The sequence below is a fragment of the Schistocerca americana genome, chromosome 1 (assembly GCF_021461395.2).
Source record: "Schistocerca americana isolate TAMUIC-IGC-003095 chromosome 1, iqSchAmer2.1, whole genome shotgun sequence".
Lineage (NCBI taxonomy): Eukaryota > Metazoa > Arthropoda > Insecta > Orthoptera > Acrididae > Schistocerca > Schistocerca americana.
Window position 1 is genome coordinate 741515307 of NC_060119.1, and position 24560 is coordinate 741539866.

The following is a 24560-nucleotide window of genomic DNA, read 5'->3' on the forward strand; positions in this document are numbered from 1 at the left end:
TATATCCTTTCTTTCAGGAGTGCTAGTTCTGCGAGGTTCGCAGGAGAGCTTCTGTAAAGTTTGGAAGGTAGGAGACGAGATACTGGCAGAAGTAAAGCTGTGAGTACCGGGCGTGAGTCGTGCTTCGGTAGCTCAGTTGGTAGAGCACTTGCCCGCGAAAGGCAAAGGTCCCGAGTTCGAGTCTCGGTCGGGCACACAGTTTTAATCTGCCAGGAAGTTTCATATCAGCGCACACTCCGCTGCAGAGTGAAAATCTCATTATAGACCTATATCTCTGACGTCGATCTGTTGTAGAATTTTAGAACATGTTTTTTGCTCGCGTATCATGTCGTTTTTGGAAACCCAGAATCTACTCTGCAGGAATCAACATTGATTCCGGAAACAGCGATCGTGTGAGACCCAAATCGCTTTATTCGTTCATGAGACCCAGAAAATATTAGATACAGGCTCCCAGGTAGATGCTATTTATCTTCACTTCCGGAAGGCGTTCGATACAGTTCCGCACAGTCGCTGATAAACAAAGTAAGAGCCTACGGAATATCAGACCAGCTGTTTGGCTGGATTGAAGAGTTTTTAGCAAACAGAACACAGCATGTTGTTATCAATGGAGAGACGTCTACAGACGTTAAAGTAACCTCTGGCGTGCCACAGGGGAGTGATATGGGACCATTGCTTTTCACAATATATATAAATGTCCTAGTAGATAGTGTCGGAAGTTCCATGCGGCTTTTCGCGGATGATGCTGTAGTATACAGAGAAGTTGCAGCATTAGAAAATTGTAGCGAAATGCAGGAAGATCTGAAGCGGATAGGCACTTGGTGCAGGGAGTGGCAACTGACCCTTAACATAGACAAATGTAATGTATTGCGAATACGTAGAAAGAAGGATCCTTTATTGTATGATTATATGATAGCGGAAGAAACACTGGTAGCAGTTACTTCTGTAAAATATCTGGGAGTATGCGTGCGGAACGATTTAAAGTGGAATGATCATATAAACTTAATTGTTGGTAAGGCGGGTACCAGGTTGAGATTCATTGGGAGAGTCCTTAGAAAATGTAGTCCATCAACAAAGGTGGTGGCTTACAAAACACTCGTTCGACCTATACTTGAGTATTGCTCATCAGTGTGGGATCCGTACCAGATCGGGTTGACGGAGGAGATAGAGAAGACCCAAAGAAAAGCGGCGTGTTTCGCCACAGGGTTATTTGGTAACCGTGATAGCGTTATGGAGATGTTTAGCAAACTCAAGTGGCAGACTCTGCAAGAGAGGCTCTCTGCATCGCGGTGTAGCTTGCTCGCCAGGTTTCGAGAGGGTGCATTTCTGAATGAGGTATCGAATATATTGCTTCCCCCTAATTATACCTCCCGAGGAGATCACGAATGTAAAATTAGAGAGATTCGAGCGCGCACGGAGGCTTTCAGACAGTCGTTCTTCCCGCAAACCATACGCGACTGTAACAGAAAAGGGAGGTAATGACAGTGGCACGTAAAGTGCCCTTCGCCACACACCGTTGGGTGGCTTGCGGAGTATAAATGTAGATGTAGATGTAGATGAAACGGATGACCTATTATCCAATGCACATAAAAAATTGAAAGGTGTACTGGACAAAGATCAATTTGGCGTCAAAAACGGAGAAGGTACTACCGTAATAATTCTGGTTTTACGGCTAGTAATGGAAGACAGATTGAAAGAAATACACCATAGTACCTTCCTCGCATTTTACCTAAAGAAAGCCAGCAACAATGCAAGATGATATAATATCTTCATTATCATTAGAAAATTGGGACTAAATTACAGAGACGAAAGAATCATCCAGTATATCTACATAACCAGAAAGAGAGTGATAAAAATGGAAAGCTGAGAAAGACAATTATGTGTGAAGAAGAATGGAAGATAGTCTTGCAGATTGTCACCACTTTTGTGCAACTTGTACAGTGAAGAACAATTGTATGAAATTTGAACAAAATGAAAATTTCGAAGGGCCAAAGAGGTAAGGGAACAAATACTTATGTCAGAATTCATACATGAGATACACGTGGCTGTCTTGGACGGATGTAAGGAACAGCTAGACCTGCAGAAAGGAATGGACAGCATACTTAGTGCACAATAAGACTGAAGCATAGACAAATCAAAGGCGGAGAGTGCTAGAAAGGATAACAGCGTCACAGTAGTGGTAGAAATACAAGAAATATCCTATATATAAAACAGAATTATACAGACTCATAGAAGCAAGGAAGTATCAGAAGTAACTGGTACAAGTGAAGAAAGCTTTCTTGAATATATGACCTGTAATTTGGCATACTGATACTGAAACGACGAAGAAACTGCTGTGGATTTTAAAGTGTTGAAATAAGCTGTAGACCCTCGAAAACCTAGATAAAAAGAAACTGGAAGCATTATAAATGTGGTGTTGCTGAAGAATATTGAATATTAAGTAGATAGATGAAGTCTGAAAAGAGGAACTTTAACAGGAGAAGGAAGTTTACTGAAACATCTACTACATCATCCAGGTATAGTTAACTTCACACTGAATTGAGCAGTGAAGGAGAAAAGTGGTAGGAATGGACACAGACTAAACTACGCAAATCACGTTACAGGGGATGTTGTGTGTCGTGGTTACATAGAGGTAAATAATAATTTCGTGTGGCTCAATGGCCACGTGCAAGTCTTCCAGTTGGATGCTACCTAAGCGACTTGCAGTGATCCATCGGGGGAAAGGTGACACTCCGTGTAACCTGAAATTTGAAACGATGACTCCTGCCATCGTTGATAGGTAAAGCTTGATTAAAAGCAGACTGAAGTTTCCGTGGACCGACCAGGATCCGATCCCGCGAACTCTGGGTTTCCAGGCATGTGGTTTACCACCTTCTTGTGTCTGTCTCTTTTCTCCTCCCTTGTTTTGTCTTCATCAGTTCTCTGCGGATATTGCATACAGTCTCTCAAATTCTGTCCATGAGAACTTTACTCAACCTTCTCCTCATGTTTTTTTTTTTCTTTTTTAACGTACAGCTCCCTGACGGAACAAGAGCTACCTTGTCAGAGCACCAGGACCGGCTGGCTACGTATGCGTCAACAGATTAACACGACACAGAATGGAATATAGTGTCTAACCGTTTGAAAGAAAGAAAAGTAAAGGAAGAGATGACTTTGGTAGGAAGAAGGACGAGATCATATAGAGGTTTAAGGGAACCAGTCGGGGAGATTCCAATGTCCGGTCCTGACGTAAGTGCTGTGCCGCAATTGGTTCCTACACGACAATCATTTGGACATATTGCTTTGTCACAAATATGGATCGACCGCTCACCACCCCTAGTCCACAAACTTCAAGATTTAGTTGCAATTATAACCACATGAGGTCTCAGGTGGCACGAGATAATCACGCTACGTCATCGTCATGATCTCATACTGTCAGATTCACAAGTACTTATTCCTAGGTTGAGAATGTGGTGAGCATGCACCTGCTAAGGTATGCCCTTCCTATGTATCTAGCTACATTCCTCTAAACCTGGTAGGTTAGTAAACAATGGGGTAAAGTTATCGGAGCACGCTGCTGATACGAGTGAGTTTCTGGATCGTTAGTATTTTGACTTGAAATGTTAGAAATAATGGACTAATGGATTAAATAATGCCTTCAGTTCATTGAGACAATCTTAAGTACGTCTACTTTCGCATCTTGCTACACAGAATTTGGGTAAACAAAGAATAATATGCACTTCTTACTTCCAACTGTCTCTACTAATTCTTATTTAGAAACGAACAACTACAAAACTTTAGCATCTGATGCAGGATTAGTACAGTTATGGAAAACATTGAAGTTAACCCATCAAATTACTCAGTTTCTGGTAAAGAAGTGCGCCGCTGTTAATAATTACTACAACTGATTTATGAAAGTTAATTCCGCCACAAATTGATAATAGACGGGTTTAAGCCAAACGTACGTCAAAAATTAGAGAACAGTTCCATCATAGAAACCTTTGTGCATTATACCAAATACGACAGATGTCTTATGACTTAGTAAAACTTTCCCTGAATGAAAGAAAATAAAAAGAAAGGACATAGAAAGGAACAAATGGAGTTAAAGTGGGAACTGATCACATTTTCTACAAAAGGACAGCGAATATTTACAGTACATAACTGTCCTAAACCACTTTATAGTATCATGTTACCACTGACCAATAAGGTGCAGAATTAAAATTGGTATCGAGCTGAAATGAAAGTAATAAAAATGTAGATTACGAGGATTTCTTTCAGAATGGGAAGGCATAATAAATTCGGCATCTTAGAAAATGAAGAGTACACACAGAGAAAATAGAGAAGTTACGAGGGCTATTCGGAAAATAAGAAACGATAGGTCGCGAAATGGAAACCACAGTGAAAATCAAAACTGTTTTATTTGCAACAGTTAGCTACAGCTTACAGCTACTTATCTCCACAGTCGCTGATCCGACTTATACGTTTGTCGTAGCCTTGTAGCAAATTTCCAATACCCTCGTTATATAAGCAGCGGCCAGTGCTTTCCGTCAATTCCTTAAGCTGGCCTACAGCTCGTTGTCTGTGCCAAATGTTGTCTTCATGGATAGCGGTTCATGTGAGCAGAGATGAAACCCAGAGGGAGAAAATTACGGGCTGTATTGTGGGTAATTAAACATTTCCAATTGAAAACGATGCAGGAGCATCTTCATTGCCCCAGCAGAATGCGGCTGAGAATTGTCTTGATGAAGAAAATCCACAAAAGTTATGTAATGTTTGCTGCATAGCTTCAGGCGAAAATTCTCATCAGGCCCTCGTACTTGGCGGGAGACACTACGGTTCTATGTATCTTTATGTGCTTCCTGTGTGCTCAGAACTAGGAAGAACGACGTCATGCGATCGATGGGCGTACTAGAGACACTGCCCCAACACACCTGTTCAAAACTTCATCGGATTTTCACTGTGGTTTCCATTTCGTAACCGATCGTTCCTTACTTTTCTAATAACCATCGTATTTAACAAAAATTCTTTAAAAAATCTTCCTTGTATGAATAACGCAAAAGAAAATTTTTTCTTGCAACTTCCTGGTAGATTAAAACTGTGAGCCAGTCTGGAATTCAAGCCTATTAAGCTATCCAGCAGAAACTCAAGACCTGTCTCCACAGTCAGTTTTCTAAGAACTCCACTTACACTTTACATGGTGAGAGAAATATCATCCAGCTCCATCCTGGAAAATGGCCGTGGGGGAACAGGCTGAAGTAAAGAAACCTTACCCTCTATATCTTTGAGATGATGTATCTGAGAGCACAATGGAAATCCGACAGCCACATAAAAAAACCAACGAGAGTTAAAGCAGTGTATGTAGGTCATTTCAACGAACAAACTGGCTTTAGATATGAACCATGATAAAATTAAAAGAATAAATAAAAAAAAAACAGAAAAGTGAATGTGAATTATCACTTTGTCTTGAAGTCACAAATTTGAGGGTAGCTTCTGACTCTGTTGCAATTCGATAGATACTATCGTTTCATGAAAAACAATGCAATGATTCAGTTTATGACAATTTGATCAAGAGCTTTTATTTATGCTGTACGTTCCATAAATCTTAATTATAAAGGTGAAGGAATTCTGAGTTGAAAAAAGATATTCTACACCATTGAAAGTGTTCCCAGGAACCCAAAATTACTTTCTCAGTTCCATAATTCGAAAAATATCAGGCTAACACATGTAAAAAAAACAACATATCTCGAACTCTATAGCGTGGCATATGACAATAAACGGTACTCATGTCACTTACTGTTCAAAAATGGTTGGAATCTTGTATTAAGTGACGAATACTGAGTGATTTTACATAATACCTAGATAATGTAAATTAATAACTATCACCTGAAGTGGCAATGCATGAATAACTGATAGCTGTAATCTTGTGAACTGAAACACAAGTTTCCTCAAGGGCTTTAAAATAATCATTTACTGAAAATAATATTTTCGGTCTTGAAGTTTTCATAATTGTAGGTAATAAACCGCAACTGTGATTTAAACTGGCCATTTATATCTGTATAATATGCCATCAGCAGCTATTATTAAAATTTGTAATACACAATGGTCATCCTATAGCGTGATGACATTACTGATATCTGCTGTGTGTGTTTTGTGGCATGCGTAATGGAGTAGCTTATGGTCATTGGATACCTCGAAAAGATAGAACTTTAAATGGCTGACAGTGTGCGAGATCTCATGACCAACTGTAAGAGTAAAAACTTTAAAAAGGCCAAGACTTTGAAAGGAAAAAAAAAAAAAAAACAAGAGTATGCTTTACCACATTGATGAAAGGTGTTTTATTAGCTGGAAAACATAAATCATAAGCATACTTACGGATGGTAGTATAATCATCCTATCCACAGTATTTGCCACATTTTAATTTCTAACTACCATACCACAGCACCAAGAGATTTATGTCCAGTAAATAATGTTATATTAGTTTTATGTATTTAGCAGACCTTTTAGATTACTTCAGGGATATGTTGTTGTTGTGGTCTTCAGTCCTGAGACTGGTCTGATGCAGCTCTCCACGCTACTCTATCCTGTGCATGCTTCTTCATCTCCCAGTACCTACTGCAGCCTACATCCTTCTGAATCTGCTTAGTGTATTCATCTCTTGGCCTCCCTCTACGATTTTTACCCTCCACGCTGCCCTCCAATACTAAATTTGTGATCCCTCGATGTCTTAGAACATGTCCTACCAACCGATCCCTTCTTCTAGTCAAGTTGTGCCACAAGCTCCTCTTCTCCCCAATTCTACTCAATACCTCCTCATTAGTTATGTGATCTACCTATCTAACCGTCAGCATTCTTCTGTAGCACCACAATTCGAAAGCTTCTATTCTCTTCTTGTCTAAACTATTTATCGTCCACGTTTCACTTCCATACATGGCTGCACTCCATACAAATACTTTCAGAAACGGCTTCCTGACATTTAAATCTATACTCGATGTTAACAAATTTATATTCTTCATAAACGCTTTCCTTGCCATTGCCAGTCTACATTTTATATCCTCTCTACTTCGACCTTCATCACTTATTTTGCTCCCCAAATAGCAAATCTCCTTTGCTACTTTAAGTGTCTCATTTCCTAATCTAATTCCCTCAGCATCACCCAACTTAGTTCGACTACATTCCATTATCCTCGTTTTGCTTTTGTTGATATTCATCTTATACCCTCCGTTCAAGACAATGTCCATTCCGTTCAACTGCTCTTCCAAGTCCTTTGCTGCCTCTGACAGAATTACAATGTCATCGGCGAACCTCAAAGTTTTTATTTCTTGCCGGCCGCTGGTGGCCGAGCGGTTCTGGCGCTACTATCTGGAACCGCGCGACCGCTACGGTCGCAGGTTCGAATCCTGCCTCGGGCATGGATGTGTGTGTTGTCCTGAGGTTAGTTAGGTTTAAGTAGTTCTAAGTTCTAGGGGACTTATGACCTCAGCAGTTGAGTCCCATAGTGCTCAGAGCCATTTGAACCATTTTTTTTTATTTTTTTCTCCCTGGATTTTAATACCTACTCTAAATTTTTCTTTTGTTTCCTTTACTGCTTGCTCAATATACCGATTGAATAACATCGGGGAGAGGCTACAACCATGTCTCACTCCCTTCCCAAGCACTGCTTCCCTTTCATGTCCCTCGACTCTTATAACTGTCATCTGGTATCTGTACGAATTGTAAATAGCCCTTCGCTCCCTGTATTTTACCCCTGCCACCTTCAGAATTTGAAAGAGTATTCTTGCTTGTCAAAAGCTTGTCAAAAGCTTTCTCTAAGTCTACAAATACTAGAAACGTAGGTTTGCCTCTCCTTAATCTTTCTTCTAAGATATTCAGGGATACAATACTTACTAAAAAACTTTCTGTAAAGTGGTTTTATTTTATTTGTCTGTTTCATACATCACACCACTGTTTTCGCAAGTGTGCCATTTACTCGTCTAGCTCCATAGGACCAAATTGAGGAGGAAAACGTCAAGGTCCTGGAACATGTCAGTACATGAAATTACAACATAACAGTAATCAGATAAAATAATATGTTTATGAACCTAAGAAAAGTCAAGCCATAAGTTTAAGTAAACGTAATCAACAATATAACACACGCATTAGCTTAATTTTTCAAGGAACTCCTCCACAGAATAGACTGAGGAAACTCTTCAGTTTCGATTTGAAAGCGTGTAGATCACTCTAAGATTTTTGAATTCTTGTGGTAGCTTATTGAAATTATATGCAGCAATGTACTGCACAACTTTCTGCACAAGAGTTAGGGAAGTGCGACCCAAATGCAGATTGGATTTCTGCCTACTATTAACAGAGTGCAAGCTGCTAATTCTTGGGAATAAGCTAATATTGTTAAAAGAAACGATAGTAAAGAATATATTTATTGAGAAGACAATGTCAGAATACCCAGACTAGCGAAGAGGGGTCGACAAGAGGTTCGCAAACTTACACAACTTATTGCCCGAACTGCGCGTTTCTGAGCCATAAATATTCTTTGACAATGGGAAGAGTTACTCAAAAAATAATATCATGTAACATAAGCGTATGAAACTAAGTAAAGTGTGGTGTCAGCGCCAGACACCACACTTGCTAGGTGGTAGCCTTTAAATCGGCCGCGGTCCGGTAGTATACGTCGGACCCGCGTGTCGCCACTATCAGTGATTGCAGACCGAGCGCCGCCACACGGCAGGTCCAGAGAGACGTCCTAGCACTCGCCCCAGTTGTACAGCCGACATTGCTAGCGATGGTTCACTGACAAATTACGCTCTCATTTGCCGAGACGATAGTTAGCATAGCTTTCAGCTACGTCATTTGCTACGACCTAGCAAGGCGCCATTATCAATTGCTATTTATCTTGTGATGCATGTACCGTCAGACCGATGTTCACCAATTACGGATTAAAGTTAAGTATTCCAGAAGCTACGTACTATTTTTGCTACTATAAAGACCTTGTCCTGTTCCAGACCTCACGCCATCCTGCGTGAGCTTAAACGCGTGCCCTTCGGCCTCCCGTCCTAGTGGATTGGCTGTCTTGCCAGTCCACAAAATAAAGTGTGCTAATTTTCGTGTCGAACATTGACTTACTTGAGATACCGTTCGAATAGTAAAAATTGCAGCGTTAAGTCTTTGAACAAGATCCTGAACGTGGGCTTTCCACGACTGTTTACTATCTAACTGAACACCTAGAAATTTGAACTGTTCAGTTTCACTAATCATATGCCCATTCTGTGAAATTAAAACATCGGATTTTGTTAAATTGTGTGTTAGAAACAGTAAAAACAGTCTTTCTGTGATTTAGCGTTTACTTTCTGCATTCATCTACAGTAACATGTCTACAACGCTTCAATGCTTTCCTTTTCCCGTTTCTCACAATCCGTCATAAACTTCCATCCAGTTATGTGCTTGACACCTACATCAACGGAAATTTATATCTCAGTTTAAGGCTTTTGATATTACCAGACTTCCTTTGGCGAAGAATGCTCTGTTTCTGTGCTAGTTTGTTTCTTATCTCTTCCTTCCTTCTGTATTTATGTGTTATTTTTATTTCAAGGATGAACCATTCCAAGACATAGTCTACTACGTGGCCCACAATTCCGACGTTAAATTTGTAGCTAATATCATTTCTACTGATGGTCATTACTCCCAAATGTCTTTGAATTCCCGACAAATGCTATTCTGAATTCATTAATTATTAATTAGAGTCATCAGGTCCTGTAATTCTTCTTCAGTTTTAGAGAGAACAGGAATGTTGTCAGCGAATCTTATCATTGAGATCTTACATCCTGAATTTTAATCCCACTTCTGAACCTTACTTTTACTTAATTGTTTGCTTCCGAGGTTTACCAGTTGATCCTCAGAGGTCAAAAACAGCGTCGCTACCTTACTCCCCTTCTAATTTTAGCATTTATCTGTTGGTATTCCATTATTATTTGCTCTGTTGGTTCCTTTACGTATGTTACTCGGCTTTCGATTTACGAAAATATTGTACTGTTAAGGCTTGCTTCCATTACAAAGATCTGTGCTGTATCTTTAACTTTCCTAAAGCTAAGTTGATTGTCGTCCAAAACATCCTTAATTTTATTTTCTAGTCTCCTGTATGTTACTGTCAGCAACGTGTACGCTTGAGCTTCTAAGATGGTAATATTATAGTAGTCGTATCTTCGCGATTACAAGCATAATACCTCATGAATGTTCCATAGTATGTCTCCTGCAAGAATGTTAGTTCTTTTTTCTACCTTTTCATGATTGATGTGTGAGCATCTCCATCTCCCAAGATAACACAGACGTGTTCAAAGGCTGCCTGCGTTTGACGACAACTGAGGCACCATATCGCTCCTCGACTAGCCCACAAATCAGGTACTCTTAGGTTCATGGAAAACGTCAGGAACTATTAGCAATAGCAGGTGAGATGTAGCAATGAAGATCCCTGCAGTTTACCAGCCTCATGGATTCCATCACCAATTAGTGGCTTCAGCTGAGTGTGGCATACCTTCCTCGCCGATATGAGACCATCATCAAAGTTAAAGGCTGTGTTACAGATTGTAAGCTTGAATTCTGCGTGTGCTAAATGTTACGACTTGTGTGTTCAGATTTTACGTGCGGGCCTGAATAATCATTTGGTTAACAGTTTATAAGGAATATTACCGTGCTGACGGAATATTTTCGACATCTTGTTAATCACAATCTCTACATAAAAACCGGACTATTTGGTTGCTACAGAACAGATAATTTCAGAGTCGCGCTATGATTATTACCCTCGGCTTGGTACCTCTCCTGTGAGAGAGGCAGCGAGGCAGCGAGCGCTCCCTGCACGGCACGGGCCCCTGCTGGCGCGGCTTACCTGCTAAGCGGAGAGCGCTAGTAGTGGGCCTCGGGGAGCAGTTGCCGGCCAGCGGCCCCTGCGGCCGCCCTCATAATGTAGCAGCAGCCAGGTGCGCCCGCCAAGCCCTGCGCCCACACCTGCAGACCGCCAGCTGTTGATTCAACCTACACACGCTCCTTCCTGCCGGCCTTGTTTTTAATAATGTTCTTTCAGTTTATTTTTCTGCACCTATTTTCGTTAGCTCCTCTAGCGCCATCACCCATTTTTCAAAAAAATTCACTCTCTGGAAGAGGGGTCAAAATCATCAAACACGTGTCTCGGCTTCGTTTCTGAAAAAACAAACGGTCGAAATTTTCGAGGTATTTTCATTTGCTGTATGTGTGTTTTATAGTGCGATGTAGTTAGACGTAATGGTGGAAAAGTGATTAATACCGTGGCTTTTTAATTTTGCGCCCCGTGTTCAAAACCCAATTGTCATTTTTGTTTTTGTTTTTCAAATATATACCTATATTTGTAGAAGATTACTGCAGGGAATTTTTCCAGTCTATACAGATACAACGTTGTCCTTATTCGTCTACTACTTGCATACTAGACCAATTATTTATTTAAACAAATGAGAAAAAAATTGAAATTGTTTTCAACTAGCGTATCTTGCTTCGTAATCAACTGCAAGTTCCAGTTTTCGGAAAAAGTGATCCGTTATGCGTCGTCTGCCTCGAAATTATTGCCAACTTGCGAAATCTTCGCCAATGTAACGGCGTTTGTTCCAAAAATGGTTTAAATGGCTCTAAGCACTATGGGACTTAACATCTGAGTTCATCAGTCCCCTAGACTTAGAACTACTTAAACCTGACTAACCTAAGGACATCACACACATCCAAGCCCGAGGCAGGATTCGAACCTGCGACTGTAGCAGCAGCGCGGCTCCGGACTGAAGCGCCTAGAACCGCTAGGCCACAACGACCAGCTCAAAGTTGGTTTTATGGAACAGACACTGCATGTACAAGTTATCGTGGTTTTGACAACCCTGCGTAAATCCTATGCATGTGTTGAAAATAATCCTTCTGCGAGAACACTAATAATCGTTAATACAATTCAAGCACGCATCCTATCCGGTGATACCTTTTACGAATAAACAAATGCCAAACATGTGCAAGTACGAGTATGGAAGGGCAAAACATAGTCAAAACGTTCTTCGCTAACTCGCTCTTCATAAGCTGAGAGACAGTTTCTAGTTCTGGAGAAGGTGCCATGCTAAATTATTAAATTCACACAAATTTATGTGTACTGATTAAAATACGAAAAGATTATGTCCTTCTTTGGCAGCTGACTCTCACCGTCGACGTTGTACTTCTCTATCTGAAATGGTTGTGTCTAACTGCTGATAATATAATGCACAATTTGTCAGGCATATTTTTATTTCGAAATATGCGCCATGTTTCAAAATTTATCGTCATAATACAGCACTCCAACTTTTTCCAGATATGAATGATTCTAGTGACGTACCTACTACCGCTGAACTGGACAGAAAGTAGTCATTGCTGCAAGTTAGTTACTAATTATAACAAATTCAGCTCTTGTGATGTGGGATTTCAGTCTGCTTTCAGTCTTTGCTTATCTTATGTCTTCTGCGAGTTTCAACAATTTTATGCATATTATGGTAAATAATGATTTGTGGAAATTGTAACCTAAAAATTTTCAGATTAACAATCCTCTTGTTTCATTTTTTTGTTCTCCTTTCACATATTCATTCATTTTCACAAAATGTTTTGCAGAAAACATCATGAAAGATAGTCTTAAGACATGTGGAATGAGCCAAGTTCAGACGGAAGCAGCCACTGCTGCCAGTATAACAGTAACAAATTATGACTTGTGCTAATCTACTCAAACTAATATTTATGGCAATTACAAATATTTAGAAAAGCTACTGCGCCTCCTTTACTGTTCAGCTGTTGTTATTATGTAATACTCAAAGCAATTTAACTTTATACAGACCTCTACTATCTTCGCATTTACTGCCTAAATCAGGCTCTACCTGTTACAGGTAGCAGTCAGGTAGAATTTACATTTGTGAGACCAAATATTTAGATATATCGTACAAGGAGTAGCTAATGATATGTGCTCCAACTTTGTTATTAAATGTTTGAGGATTTGAAATTTCCTGTTTGATGACCACTAGCAAACTGTTTCAGACTTTTGCACCGGAATATAAAACTCCATTCTGAATTGTAGAGAAGGCTGCACAGTTTATGTGAAAATTATTTAGTTTCCAGTATTGTGGTCATGAATTGCTGATTTCATCCTCAATTCTCTCTTCTTGTCAGCCCCAAATACTAATAGGGAGCATATGTACTGTATGAGAGTGTAAGAATCTCTAGCTCCCTGAAGATACTTCTACAACAAGTTCCATCATCAAACGAAAATTCCTAGTCTGTTAATTAAATTATAAGTTTATTTATACTTCTAGATAATAAACCTTAATCGTCGTGATACAAGATGAGGAAGTGCATTGGTCGTTGTTGTCACAGAATAACAAGAAAACTAAATCGTCATGATACCAGATGAGGGAATGGAATGCTCGTTACGTTCACAAAATGAAGAGTCAATTATCCTTGTACGAATACGCGGCCACGCTCTGCAGTTAACAATTGAGATATACAACTGGTTATATTTATTTTGAAGGGTTCCTCTAGTCGGAAAAAAAGGTCAAGTTAAACGATCTTGAAATTAGTCAATCCTGCGTATAACAGAAGTTTATTTGCTGTGTGTACTTCAAGAAATGAACAACTAATTGACTGACAGCAAAGTTATCTGACTATTCAATTAGACTGCCCAAAGACTACACCATCACTGTGGGAGGTCCCAAAATGCATGTGCAAGAGGACATAAAGAATAAAGCACCAAGCTCACGAATTCAAAATTAATCAGTTCAGAAGTAAAGTTTACAACAAATCAAACAGGCAACTAAGTGGTTCAAATGGCTCTGAGCACTATGGGACTTAACATCTGAGGTCATCAGTCCCTAGAACTTAGAACCACTTAAACCTAACTAACCTAAGGACATCACACACATCCATGCCCGAAGCAGGATTCGAAACTGCGACCGTAGAGGTCGCGCGGTTCCAGACTGAAGCGCCTAGAACTGCTCGGCCACAACGCCCAGCAAACAGGCAACTCAAGTTGCATGTTAGAAATGTACAAGTCAGTGAGCTGCTCACAATATGGATTACAGCAGTGAAGATTATGAGCGCACATTTCTTCAATAACAGCAAAGTGTGTCGAATAGCATCACACAGCAGCTACAACAGAATACTTAAGTGCCTCTCCAGACGGTAGTCAGCCGCCGACTCTCCCTAACTTTTTTGCTCCTTATCCACGCCCCATTTCAAAAAGCTCAGCATGGGGTGTGGACTCTATTCTATTGCCAGTGAGATAAAATTGTTGCTAAATTCATGAAAAAGAAGGGGAAAGCACACATAACTTCCCTCATTTTGTATTCAAGATACACAGTTTTAAACACAAAGTTGGTACTCGGCCGAGTAGATGTCTTCACAGTCAATCAGCCTTACATGCCAAGAGCACCGTCCAGAGCGATGCAATTCTATTGGCTACACCAAACATTTAGAATGAACGCAACTAACTGTCCGATGCTGCTCAGATGGTTCCATGGTGAATTGCTTTTTAATGCTTGCACAGTAGCGCAAAAGTAGAACTTTCCAACCCATGGCGGTGTGGTACAGCAACCAGGTGTAGCAATATGAAAGAACAGACAGACTTGGATGCAAAGCTGGATTTTTTACATTTATTTATCCTCCAATGATGCGTTTCGCCTTACACAAGGCATCTTCAGACTGGCCTACAACAGAAAAAATACAACCTTGCGAGGTGTCGGGGCTAGCAGTGTATTTAACACTAAATTCTTCTATAATCTACATATGTAAATGATGCTCTAAGCCCCCCCCCTATTCTAACTCCGACTTTTGCTGTTGCACATGGATTAAAAAGAAACGCGAACTGACTGTAATCGACCCTGCAAGTGGAGTAGAAAAGAGTTTGGCACCTGAAATAATTTAATTTGATAAATAAGTTAAATAAAGGAAAGTTTCATTAACGTAGTGAGAAATGAGAGGGTTGCTCTACCGATTAACAGAATGAAAGTTCTGTCCAAAATAACAATATGATTAATTGTGACTAAACTCAAAATAATAAACAAAACACATGAAACATTTACAATACATAAAATTGGCTCAGATTGGATACTCAAATAAATGCTGTGAAGGTGAAGTTGTCCCTAAACTAGATTGTGACATTTATGACGAAGTGGTATGTGGAGCCAATTCCTTGCAACTCAAATCTTAAGAGAAACACACAGCCAACCCAACATTAATTGCTGCTACAGTAGTGAGAACTGAGACAATGAACACCAAAGACAGAACAAAGTTAGAAAAAACGAACAGGCGCGCTCTGCTGAGCTCTGATTATCACCTAGCAAAATTGCCTGTTTTGCCGGTGCTGCGGACGTACATTACCAAGCTGTCTTCTTAACTGCAAGGGCACGAGCTGGCGTACCGGAGGCGATGGCTGGTTGCTTCGATGTCCCGTCATGGTGATGATAATGTCGCGAGTATAGCCCGAAACAAATTATGCTGGTCTGGTTGTTTCAGACTAAAGGCTTCCTAGCAATACAAATGCGCCTCTGAGGGAGATGAAGAAGGCTCGCCACACAATCACTGACGGTACATTGATTGATGTTAACAACCGAAGTCACACAGTAACTCCAATACAGTCAACTTTAGCCAAAACTGCTCAAGACAGAAAATATAGGCCGCTTGTACGCAGAACGCTCAGTTGCCAACTGTAATCGGAAAGTTACGTTGAAGTCGAAACTTCAGCAACTTCGTCAAACAGTTACAAGTAAATGAAAGTATATTAGACAGCCAATGGAAGGCAGGCTGTCCAGAGCAGTGAGCTCAGTCTTGTAACTTACTCCGACAGAAAGGCGAGAGCCGACCCTCACATGAGGACCTGTACAAACCGAACACAGAACATTCCCGCCCCCACGACAGCAACTCGAAAACCGGCGGAAAATTCCACTCTATTGCCGAAGCACTACCATTCCACCAATGGAGATTCTTGGCGCCAATTTCTGTGCCGATTTTGCTACGTCACAGAGCTATGCCCTGAGCAAGCCAATCACAGTTACGATTTTGCAGAAAACGCGGGAATTTGCCCGCCAAGACAGCATGGGAACACAAGTCATTCCCACACCTCGCTGGTACTCCGCCAGAAAGTGTTTTCGCTAAGTTTCTGCGAAGTAACGGAATCTCTAGCCCAGCCGCTCCTTCAGGCCCCTGCGGGCGTGTCTCCGCTGCTGTTGACAATGTTGGTGTCTGGAAAGCATTCACTCAACTCCCTCACACCCGTCGGCTTAACCCTTGGAAGATCAGCAGAGCCCGCCTGTCACCGGACCACCCGGGTTATGAGAGATGCTGCGTGGGAAGTCTGCGTGTTAAGGAATAGCGACTTTTCACCGCATGCAATTGGAGAGGAAGATCGAATTACTCGGACTAAGATAGAAATATGAGAGGGGGCTTCTGCCACCTCTCAACCTTTCAAATAAATGGCATAACCTCGATTTAGCATAATTGGACTAGTAATAAAAAATAAAACAATTTACTGGAAAAATGTATTGTTAAGCACACAGGATACCGCACATGCAAATGTCACAGCAGAACACCACCGTGGTCAGAATTTGTAATATATATATATATATATATATATATATATATATATATATATATATAATGTACAGTTCCCTATAAAATTTGAGTAAAATATATCAGAATATGACCGATAAAACGTTTAGGAGACAGTAACCAGTCTAATGCTCGAAAGCCCAAAACCCACACAACAAAATTTTAAAACATACATAAAAATAACTTACTGGTGCAGAAGTTGTTAAATGTACGGGAGTCCGTGCGTGAATCTACAGGGTGATCAAAAAGTCAGTATAAATTTGAAAACTGAATAAATCACGGAATAATGTAGATAGAGAGGTACAAATTGACACACATGCTTAGAATGACATGGGGTTTTATTAGAACCAAAAAAATACAAAAGTTCAAAAAATGTCCGACAGATGGCGCTTCATCTGATCAGAATAGCAATAATTAGCATAACAAAGTAAGACAAAGCAAAGATGATGTTCTTTACAGGAAATGCTCAATATGGGAATAATGTTGTGAACAGCACTGTAAAGCATGTCCGGAGCTATGGCATCGGATGTTGTCTTTCAGCATCCCTAGAGATGTCGGTCGATCACGATACACTTGCGACTTCAGCTAACACCAAAGCCAATAATCGCACGGACTGAGGTCTGGGGACCTGGGAGGCCAAGCATGACGAAAATGTCGACTGTGCACACGATCATCACCAAACGACGCGCGCAAGAGATCTTTCACGCGTCTAGCAATTTTTTGGGTTCTAATAAAACCACATGTCATTCCAAGCATGTGTGTCAATTCTTACCTCTCTATCTACATTACTCCGTGATTTATTAAGTTTTCAAATTATGGTGACTTTTTGATCACCCGGTACATTAAAGCCATAGCTTATAGCTGCCGTTGTCAAAATTTTTAAAAGATTCCTCGCGCGACTGCCTATAAACACATCACCTCGAGAATAGTCAAGAAGTATTGAGAAGCAAATAACCGGCCTTAGTCTCCCAAGACGTACGTATATCTGTATAAATAGGCAATAGGATACCTTGTATGTCATGCTTGTCTTTGTGATTGTATGTGGAAAACTAATAGATACCGCACCAAATGGCCTACATGTGCCATCTGCTGTGTACTGCGTATACTAACCGTACACTTCCTGTACGTTTCTATGCTTAGAACTGCGTACATAGCCGGGATCATGAGCTACTGCACCTCCTATGTATTTCCTATGTGATGTATCTACGTGGACTTGACCCGTTTTAGTAGGCGAGGACGATGCCACATGTCTGACAAGGTAATCGGCTGTCTATTTACACAGATATACGTTCGTGTTGTGAGACTAAGCCGGTTATTTGCTTTTGAATACTTCTTGAGTGTTCTCGAGATGTTGTGTTATTAGGATGCCATGCGAGGTCTGTTTAGAAAAATTTGACAAGGGCAACTACCCGCTGGGGCTTTCATGTGGTTTTAGGAACGGTTTCCCGTATATTTAACAACTTCCATATCAGTATTTTTTTATATCTATATTTTTAAATTTTGATTGAATGTTTTGTGCTTATGATGCGTTACACTGTTTACTGGATTCTGAATATGTAATCGGGAGTATTTTGATATATTTACTCCTATAGGACACCACACAATGTTTTTTTTTTTCAAATTCTGACCATGGTGGTTTCCTGCTGGGACGTTTGTATGCGCAGCATCCATATTGCCGGTAGCTTGTTTTATTTTTTCTTGCAAACGCGGGGTCACGCCATTTCAATGTAAGGTATTTTCTCTCGTAGGCCAATCTGAGGCTCTTTTGTGTAAGGCGAAATGCATCATTGGAGGTTAAATAAAATAAACGAACACTGTTCTTTCATAAGGCAAAAATATCATGCTCAGTTATTCTCTGGGGACTCTTAAGTGGCCACAGTATTCATTCACTGCAGAAAATGCACATACCATCCCGGCTTTCAAACATCCAGGCCAGGTCACTACCCGACTTCTGTGCAAAGTGCTTCTATGTCCAAAGGAGGCGCCCTTAATCTAATGAGAATCACAGATTGCCTTTTTCCCAGGAGACGTTTCTGGTGAAATACCATACCAGTTGAAGGGAGCAAGGCTGCCTTTCCAAGCACATGGTTCAGACCTTCTCACTAAAATAACTGTGAAACAGCGACAGGAAATCACGTAGAGATATGAGACAGTAGCGTCACACAACTTTCCCAGCTACTGTTATTGCACGCTTTTGATGTATAAAGCTTTCTTAAATTTTAGTTGCAGTTTCCCAGAAGATAATTGCATAGGACAGAACTAAAGAGCTGTAATGTTCCAGAAGATTGTGGCACAAGACAGAAATTAATAACAGTACTCTGAGTACGCTAGCAAGCATATGTACAGATAAGCATACTGAAAGAGATTTCTGGCGGGAAAGCAGACAGAACAGATAGTTTGCCAAAGTTTGGAAAAGCAAGAAAGATCAAGGTTTAACGTCCAGTGAGCGACTATGTTTTCAGAGGCAGTGCAAAAATTTGGAATGGGGCAGGAAGTATTCCAGTATTCTTCTTACGAGGCGAACATGGCAAGTGCCATCATTACGATTTCTCAGGAGCGTGACTTAGTGGAAGAGGAGTCAAAATAAGCGAATACATGTTTCAGATTATCCGAAGATACTCGACCGTTTCTGAAAAAACGGCAGTAAAAGATTTTGAGGTATTTTCGAGGTACACCAGGTGATCATAAGCATCCGGACACCCCCCCCCCCACCCCCCACAAAAAACTTTTTTTTTTGTCATCAGTCTACTGACTGGTTTGATGCGGCCCGCCACGAATTCCTTTCCTCTGCTAACTTCTTCATCTCAAAGTAGCAATTGCAACCTACGTCCTCAATTATTTGCTTGACGTATTCCAATCTCTGTCTTCCTCTACAGTTTTTGCCCTCTACAGCTCTCTCTAGTACCATGGAAGTCATTCCCTCATGTCTTAGCAGATGTCCTATCATCCTGTCCCTTCTCCTTATCAGTGTTTTCCACATATTCCTTTCCTCTCCGATTCTGCATAGAACCTCCTCATTCCTCACCTTATCAGTCCACCTAATTTTCAACATCGTCTATAGCACCACATCTCAAATGCTTCGATTCTCTTCTGTTCCGGTTTTCCCACAGTCCATGTTTCACTACCATACAATGCTGTACTCCAGACGTACATCCTCAGAAATTTCTTCCTCAAATTAAGGCCGGTATTTGATAATAGTAGACTTCTCTTGGCCAGAAATGCCTTGTTTGCCATAGCGAGTCTGTTTTTGATGTCCTCCTTTCTCCGTCCATCATTGGTTATTTTACTGCCTAGGTAGCAGAATTCCTTAACTTCACTGACTTCGTGACCATCAATCCTGATGTTAAGTTTCTCGCTGTTCTCATTTCTACTACTTCTCATTACCTTCGTCTTTCTCCGATTTACTCTCAAACCATACTGTGTACTCATTAGACTGTTCATTCCGTTCACCAGATCATTTAATTCTCCTTCACTTTCACTCAGGATAGCAATGTCATCAGCGAATCGTATCATTGATATCCTTTCACTTTGTATTTTAATTCCACTCCTGAACCTTTCTTTTATTTCCATCATTGCTTCCTCGATGTACAGATTGAAGAGTAGGGGAAAGGCTACAGCCTTGTCTTACACCCTTCTTAATACGAGCACTTCGTTCTTGATCGTCCACTCTTATTATTCGCTCTTGGTTGTTGTACATATTGTATATGACCCGTCTCTCCCAATAGCCTACCCCTACTTTTTTCAGAATCTCAAACAGCTTGTACCATTTTATATTGTCGAACGCTTTTTCCAGGTCGACAAATCCTACGAAAGTGTCTTGATTTTTCTTTAGCCTTCATTCCATTATTATCCGTAACGTCGGAATTGCCTCTCTCGTCCCTTTACTTTTCCTAAAGCCAAACTGATCTTCACCTAGCGCATTCTCAATTTTCTTTTCCATTCTTCTGTATATTATTCTTGTAAGCAGCTTCGATGCATGAGCTGTTAAGCTGATTGTGCGATAATTCTCGCACTTGTCAGCTCTTGCCGTCTTCGGAATTGTGTGGATGATGCTTTTCCGAAAGTCAGGTGGTATGTCGCCAGACTCATATATTCTACACACCAACGTGAATAGTCATTTCGTTGCCACTTCCCCCAATGATTTTAGAAATTCTGATGGAATGTTATCTATCCCTTATGCCTTATTTGACCGTAAGTCCTCCAAAGCTCTTTTAAATTCCGATTCTAATACTGGATCCCCTATCTCTTCTAAATCGACTCCTGTTTCTTCTTCTATCACATCAGACAAATCTTCACCCTCATAGAGGCTTTCAATGTATTCTTTCCACCTATCCGCTCTCTCCTCTGCATTTAACAGTGGAATTCCCGTTGCACTCTTAATTTTACCACCGTTGCTTTTAATGTCACCAAAGATTGTTTTGACTTTCCTGTATGCTGAGTCTGTCCTTCCGACAATCATATCTTTTTCGATATCTTCACATTTTTCCTGCAGCCATTTCGTCTTAGCTTCCCTGCATTTCGTATTTATTTCATTCCTCAGCGACTTGTATTTCTGTATTCCTGATTTTCCCGGAACATGTTTGTACTTCTTCCTTTCATCAATCAACTGAAGTATTTCTTCTGTTACCCATGGTTTCTTCGCAGCTACCTTCTTTGTACCTATGTTTTCCTTCCCAACTTCTGTGATGGCCCTTTTTAGAGATGTCCATTCCTCTTCAACTGTACTGCCTACTGCGCTATTCCTTATTGCTGTATCTATAGCGTTAGAGAACTTCAAACGTATCTCGTCATTCCTTAGTACTTCCGTATCCCACTTCTTTGCGTATTGATTCTTCCTGACTAATGTCTTGAACTTCAGCCTACTCTTCATCACTACTATATTGTGATCTGAGTCTATATCTGCTCCTGGGTACGCTTTACAGTCCAGTATCTGATTTCGGAATCTCTGTCTGACCATGATGTAATGTAATTGAAATCTTCTCGTATCTCCCGGCCTTTTCCAAGTATACCTCCTCCTCTTGTGATTCTTGAACAGGGTATTCGCTATTACTAGCTGAAACTTGTTACAGAACTCAATTAGTCTTTCTCCTCTTTCATTCCTTGTCCCCAGTCCATATTCTCCTGTAAACCTTTTCTTCTACTCCTTCCCCTACAACTGCATTCCAGTCGCCCATGACTATTAGATTTTCGTCCCCCTTTATATACTGCATTACCCTTTCAATATCCTCATACACTTTCTCTATCTGTTCATCTTCAGCTTGCGACGTCGGCATGTATACCTGAACTATCGTTGTCGGTGTTGGTCTGCTGTCGATTCTGATTAGAACAACCCGGTCACTGAACTGTTCACAGTAACACACCCTCTGCCCTACCTTCCTATTCATAACAAATCCTACACCTGTTATACCATATTCTGCTGCTGTTGATATTACCCGATACTCATCTGACCAGAAATCCTTGTCTTCCTTCCACTTCACTTCACTGACCCCTACTATATCTAGATTGAGCCTTTGCATTTCCCTTTTAAGATTTTCTAGTTTCCCTACCACGTTCAAGCTTCTGACATTCCACGCCCCGACTCGTAGAACGTTATCCTTTCGTTGATTATTCAATCTTTTTCTCATGGTAACCTCCCCCTTGGCAGTCCCCTCCCGGAGATCCGAATGGGGGACTATTCCGGAATCTTTTGCCAATGGAGAGGTCATCATGACACTTCTTCAATTACAGGCCACATGTCCTGTGGATACACGTTACGTGTCTGTAATGTAGTGGTTTCCATTGCCTTCTGCATCCTCATGTCGTTGATCATTGCTGATTCTTCCGCCTTTAGGGGCAATTTCCCACCCCTATGACAAGAGAGTGCCCTGAACCTCTATCCGCTCCTCCGCCCTCTTTGACAAGGCCGTTGGAAGAATGAGGCTGACTTCTTATGCCAGAAGTCTTCGGCCGCCAATGCTGATTATTTATCAAAATTTAGGCCGTGGCGGAGATCGAACCCGTGACCGCAGACGTTTTGATTATGAATCAAAGACGCTACCCCCAGACCACGGGTACATCAGGTACTCAGTATGAGCGACATCAGTGGTATTTTGCATCCCGTTTCCAATATCCGATTATTTTTTATATATTTTATTGTTTTCTTTTATCTACCCACGTCTGTAGAAGATTACTGTATGGATGTTGCTTATTAAATTAGGGAATACAAGGGTGTATTAACTGTAAAATTACAACTGAATTTCACAATAAGTGTCGCATATTTATTATATAATGTATGCGTGTATGGTATGTTGAGGGGTTACAACCTTTTTCATTCTCATTTTATGGTATTTGATTGTCATATGAGTTCTTATGTTAATTCTTGTATTTTATTCATACATTTATTCTTCAGGAGGTTTGGTGCTTTTCTTTGGATGATACCGATCGTAGGCACATTATAAACACAGATATTCCCAGCGCCAGGAGGAACACACGAAGGCATGTTTGTCACAGTGACATTTGTTTGTATGAATCTCACTCTGTAAAGAAATGTCGGACGGTCGCTGTGGCCGAGCTGTTCTGGGCGCTTCAGTCCGGAACTGCGCTGCTGCTACGGTCGCACGTTCGAATGCTGCCTCGGGCATGGGTGTGTGTGATGTCCTTAGGTTAGTTAGGTTTAAGTAGTTCTAAGTCTAGGGGACTGATGACCTCAGATGTTAAGTCCCATAGTGCTTAGAGCCATTTAAACCATTTTTGGAGCAAACGTCGTTAACATTGGCGAAGATTTCGCAAGTTGGCAATAATTTAGAGGCAGACGACGCATAACGGATGACTTTTTCCGAAAACTGGAGCTTGCAGTTGATTATGAAGCAAGATACACTAGTGGAAAACAATTTCAAATTTTTTCTAATTTGTTTAAAAGAATAATTCGTGTGATATACAAGTAGTAGACGAATAAGGACAACGTTGTATCTGTAATGACTGGAAAAATTCCCTGCAGTAATCTTCTAGTGAGTGAAAATCTCATTCTGGAAACATTCCCCAAGCTGTGGTTAAGCCATGTCTCCGCAATATCCTTTCTTTCAGGAGTGCTAGTTCTGCAAGGTTCGCAGGAGAGCTTCTGTAAAGTTTGGAAGGTAGGAGGCGAGATACTGGCAGAAGTAACGCTGTGAGGACGGGGCGTGAGTCGTGCTTGGGTAGCTCAGTTGGTAGAGCACTTGCCCGCGAAAGGCAAAGGTACCGAGTTCGAGTCTCGGTCCTGCACACAGTTTTAATCTGTCAGGAAATTTCATATAAGCGCACACTCCGCTGCAGAGTGAAAATCTCATTCTGGCAGGTGATTCTTAATTGGTAGCGGTTTCGCTGGCGTTCATTGCAGCAGATTAACCTGTGCTCTGTTCACTGCGTTCTTCAGGTAAAACTGCGGTCCTTTGGTCTGCACCACTTTATTGGCCTAGCCGCTGCTGGCGATTGGTGTCTCTCGATGCTCATGTGCAGCCTTTTTGCTGCAGTAATTAATCTGCATTGGTGAAGTCCAAGTCATATTTGGAAGTTTAGATCAGGTTTCGAAAACTTGGTTGAATGACCATGGACCCGGTCATGGAACCATAGGGAAAGTCATCTTAATGGAACGGTAATTGAGGATTTTACAAAATGAAAACAGACCGACATGAATACCGCCGTCAGACTCAAAGAGTGAAAACTTGCTGAAGAAAGGCATCTCTCTAGATTTCGAAGACAATATGGCGATATGCACACAAGGTGGAATGTTAGTAACGACATAATGTGATCATTGGAAAAGTAACGGGTGAATAAAAATTAGACGCTTACCGTGACTCTGAATCAATATCAGTTAGCATTTTCTAGAAGTTGAAAGGTCAAAAATCATATCAATCCGCAAGACCGAGAATCACACTCCCAAATATTTCTGCCTGGAAGTATTGGTCTGTCTGCCCCACTCTTGTCCTTCAGGGCACTGAGCATTTGTGTTATCATTATTT